Here is a 4,786-nt window from a genome sequence, read left to right on the forward strand (position 1 = left end):
GCGAATTCTTTTAAAAGAGCAATTTTCAAAAAAACCAAAGGTGCCGTATGACGCTCATACAGGCCCTTAGGGCATGTATGTGCGCCATATGCCCCCACATGTCATTTTCATGGGTGCAGCAGGGTGTTCTTGAGACACCCCTGCACCCTTGAAAATATTCCTAATTTGCGATTAGCACATTGCTAATCGCAAATTTCCCCTTCATTCTTATGGGCCTCCTGGCCCATAGAAATGAATGGGTAATTTGCGATTAGCAATTTGCTAATCGCAAATTAGGAATGTTAAGGAATCGCTAAAAAGAAGCGATTTTTTACATACATACCGTTTTGCGAATTATAAATAGCGATTCCTTAAAAATCGCTATTTAGAATTCGCAAAACGGAACTATGATACATATGGCCCTTAATCTCTCCATGCCTGTTAATTATCTGGGCTTGTGAATGTGTCCCTATGTCTAACCTAACTAGTACTCTTGTAAAGTGCTCCGATACCTACGTGTTGAGTTCTTGCAATGTAAAATAGCAAAATGAAAAGCACATAAATTACAAAAACACTGTCAACATCGCCTTGCTAAACAAATGAAGCACACTTAATCAAAAAACACTTGGAACACATCTCCTACAAGCTTTAGCAACAATACGCCATAAGAAAACAGAACCTTCCTAAAACATATGCACTCTGCAACTGATAAAACAGTGCACATACACAAAGCTAAATACACTAATGTGAAATAATACAATTAATCGGCCAATGCTTCATGGGAAGGAGCAAGACATGAGAAGGAGGGACATATAGCAAGGATTAACCACATGGAACCAAGCTTTTGTGAACAACAGTTTAGTTCACAAATCAAAAGCGATAGGCAGGCTGTAAGCCTACAGAGTGAATTCAGCATGTCTCGGCGAGACCTGAAAAATCTAAAACCCAAAGATAAATTCAGGTTTCTATGAGGAATACCAAGCTTAAATTTGGTAGCATGGCACACGCAGAAAGACCGTCAGCAGAGCAAAGTGGCCCCTTGTAGGAGTACTACTGCACCAAAGCAACACTAGTTACAAAATGAATGTTAACATTTAAAAGCGAGTTCACTTAAAATTAAAATGTTATTGTTTTCCATAGGCCACTGAAGACTTGATTCTTGCAACAAAAAGGGGTAAACTTACATCTTCAGAAGGTAGCCCCAGGCACATTGCCCTCGTCCTCTAGAGATGAAAAAGAATCCCGTCCAGGGTCACCATCACTGCTTCCAAAAACGTAAGAGCATTTAGCACAACTGGGTACCTTTCTGTTTGAAAGCAGAAAATGCTCACCCAAGACCTGCATGCAAAGCAGGGCACGCTTTACTAAAAATGCCATCAGCAGCCACACAGAGGCCATTTTAAGATACCAAGGACCATATAAAGTGATGGAGCAAGGATTCGCACATGAAGTGACTTGCTCGTATTCATGAACCTCGAATAACATTAATAAAAGTAACCAACATGTTTGTTTTACTAATTTTGCATATTTTACATTTATACGGGGTGTCCGAGTGAAGATTGCTTAGGAGTTTGACTAATCCTAATACGCTTGCATTTAAAATGGCTGCTGCTACGCAAGAGTTTCTATTGCACATGCGTCTGTCATACTCACGTGACATGACGTATTCGTTATTTGGAGGGAAGCTGCCGCTTCTGCGCACTAGGGCTAATATGGCTGCTCTATGTTCTCACATGCGAGAAGCTTGCACTGTTGCTTTCGTCAGGCTGTTCATTCTGCCTAATCCTAATGCTATAGTTAAAATTAAGATAATGGGTACAGAGTAGAAATACATGGTATACAGTGTATTAATTTATTCTGTGTTCTAAAACTGTTTCTTTTCCATTTCATGTTACACTTTGAAAACTGGCCTGTCTCGTAACGCTGTACTCCATGTTTGTCGAAACTGCGACTGCGCGAGAATCGCAAATCTCTGGAAAAGTGACCTTTGGACTATAAATCAAAAAACACGGAAGATACGGTAGGTCTAATACACTGTCATAATAGGAAAACCTTATTATGGAAAATTCAGAGTAGTAGATACCAAATGATTATCTATGAGGAACACAAGAGAGCTATCTAAACAGTCACAGATCGTGAGTAAAGAAACCCATCAGCACACCAATTGGTGGGGCCTCATCATCTGGGTTTTGTAACCGCGAATGGTGTCCATAAAACAACACCTCAATTAATTCAATGAGGGTTGTAAAGTTTGGATCATCAGACGCAAAAGACATAAACCATCACACAGATGATGGGTGTTATAAAGAGCTGATAGGAAAAAATTGCAGTGCCCAAACAATAATGTGAAAAAGTTAAAAATACCTGTCGTGATGACTAAAGAGCAATTTTATTAGGGGTGACCATCAGGACGGTATGTTTAAAAGCAGAGAGGGTATAGTATTTTGAAAAGAATATTACTAACCATCAAGAATGTAAAGTGGTCAACATGTTTCAGCCCTTACGGGCTTTCGTCAGGACCTATGGAGTTCACTACTGCAATTATGTGAAAAAATGAAAGGAGACCTACCAATGGTATGGTCGCTTCAATCCCAGCGCTCTCCTGTGTAATCAGAAAACATGGAAAAGAGAAAACAAAAATACAAGACAGTTTGTACCCAGTGTTCTCTTAGATTTAATACGGAATCTCAGTATGAACAGGCTGATTTAACAATCACTGTCAATATTGGATTGGAATCATGCATTGGTTACTCACCCATAAATGTAGGGAGGAACAGCCTCACCTCTCCTGGCACTCGCTCAGGAAGAAAGAGGCCACGCTCTGAATAAACAAGAAAAACATTTTGCAATTCGCCATATTTAAATGCGATATATACCTTTTTGTGTGGAGCTGACAGCCAGAAACTACCAGCAGACATGGCAGGGAAAAGCTGCACATAGGGAAATGAGAAGTGACTCCTCACTGAACCCTTATGAAAAATGACAAACCCTGTAGCCAGATTCTTTATATATGAAGTCCTTGTGAAACAAGGGACTAGTACAAAGGAGCAGGACTTTACAGAGAAAGATGTGTATTATAATACTGGAAAAACCAGGAGCCAATTAAACAAATTCATTGAGACAACACAAAACAACTCACTGAAAGAGTGGAGGAGCGCAGAGTTGCTCCAGGCATCTATCTTTGGGAATCCAGACAAGTCTATTTCTACACAGCTGGTAATGTTATTTAGAAAAAACTTGTCTATTTTTCAAAGCTATAGGTTATTAAAAAGAAACCATTATTACCAAGCTACTGATGTTAACATAAAAGCAATGAAGCACACTCGCAGCGCTCACCCACCTGTCCGTCGTTACCTCGGTCGTGTAACTGAGCCGAGGGGAAGGTGGTGAGGCTGCCTGTGCGTGCGTGTGAAAAGAGACTAAGGCGGACCTGAATGGCAGCTATCTGCCGAGGTGCTGCATTCTGATTGGACAAAGCAGAAAAACCTTTTACCAATAGCAAAACGGCTACGCGAGGACTGTGTGCCTTGCAGGTTTGCCGTTTCAGAAAATGTCAGCGACTATTTGGTGCGTAGCTCTATTGGCAACAACATTCCATCATGAAAAAAGAAAAAATTGAATGGTGCTGCAGGCACTTACAGCGACACACAGTGTTCCAGTATGCGGAGATACACTCAATAAACCTTTATTAATGGTTACTAAGATCTAGGTAACACATGATCCATGGTAGACTGTATACTTCCACTCTACCTGATTTCAAGTAATAGGTTACATTGTTATAAAAAACTGTGTTGGTTCTCCGTGTCTACCTGGCACTGGAACTTCATCGCCCTGTATTTTACTTTCTGAGTCCTTTTAGGGATCTGGGCAAACAACACCAACCCCTTTTCTCATTTAACAACATAAAGGAACCGATGAGGCATTAAAACTGACACTCGCCTCCCAAATATAGTAAAATGATCACAATACCAACATATATATATATTTTTTAGTGAAGATCGTTTTCATGATTTATTACGCGTTTCCGCGTCAAATGCGAGCATTTACCATGTCGGCGGTACCGCACGGCCATTGGTAGTTGCTTCTAACCAATAGGTGAGTTCCAACATCATGACTGACTCGGGCCGAGACCATTTATTTCCGCATCCGGCCAGGTCTACCTATCAAGGCAGCGCTGACATTTTCTGAAACGGCAAACCTGCAAGGCACACAGTCCTCGCGTAGCCGTTTTGCTATTGGTAAAAGGTTTTTCTGCTTTGTCCAATCAGAATGCAGCACCTCGGCAGATAGCTGCCATTCAGGTCCGCCTTAGTCTCTTTTCACACGCACGCACAGGCAGCCTCACCACCTTCCCCTCGGCTCAGTTACACGACCGAGGTAACGACGGACAGGTGGGTGAGCGCTGCGAGTGTGCTTCATTGCTTTTATGTTAACATCAGTAGCTTGGTAATAATGGTTTCTTTTTAATAACCTATAGCTTTGAAAAATAGACAAGTTTTTTCTAAATAACATTACCAGCTGTGTAGAAATAGACTTGTCTGGATTCCCAAAGATAGATGCCTGGAGCAACTCTGCGCTCCTCCACTCTTTCAGTGAGTTGTTTTGTGTTGTCTCAATGAATTTGTTTAATTGGCTCCTGGTTTTTCCAGTATTATAATGCACATCTTTCTCTGTAAAGTCCTGCTCCTTTGTACTAGTCCCTTGTTTCACAAGGACTTCATATATAAAGAATCTGGCTACAGGGTTTTTCATTTTTCATAAGGGTTCAGTGAGGAGTCACTTCTCATTTCCCTATGTGCAGCTTTTC

At 41.0% G+C, this 4,786-nt stretch overlaps 1 long non-coding RNA gene across 1 annotated transcript; it reads right to left on the minus strand.

Annotated features, from left to right (window-relative positions):
• Positions 1-2,558: 2,558 nt before the first annotated feature.
• LOC144824442 (uncharacterized) lies at positions 2,559-3,361 on the minus strand. The gene is made up of 3 exons (XR_013608950.1): positions 3,320-3,361; positions 2,735-2,800; positions 2,559-2,581 (listed from the first exon to the last, which is right to left on the minus strand). It is a non-coding gene; the product is annotated as an uncharacterized LOC144824442 (long non-coding RNA).
• Between the last annotated feature and the right edge of the window lie 1,425 nt (positions 3,362-4,786).

This window comes from Lissotriton helveticus, chromosome 3_1, assembly GCF_964261635.1.
Source record: "Lissotriton helveticus chromosome 3_1, aLisHel1.1, whole genome shotgun sequence".
Taxonomy (NCBI): Eukaryota; Metazoa; Chordata; class Amphibia; order Caudata; family Salamandridae; genus Lissotriton; species Lissotriton helveticus.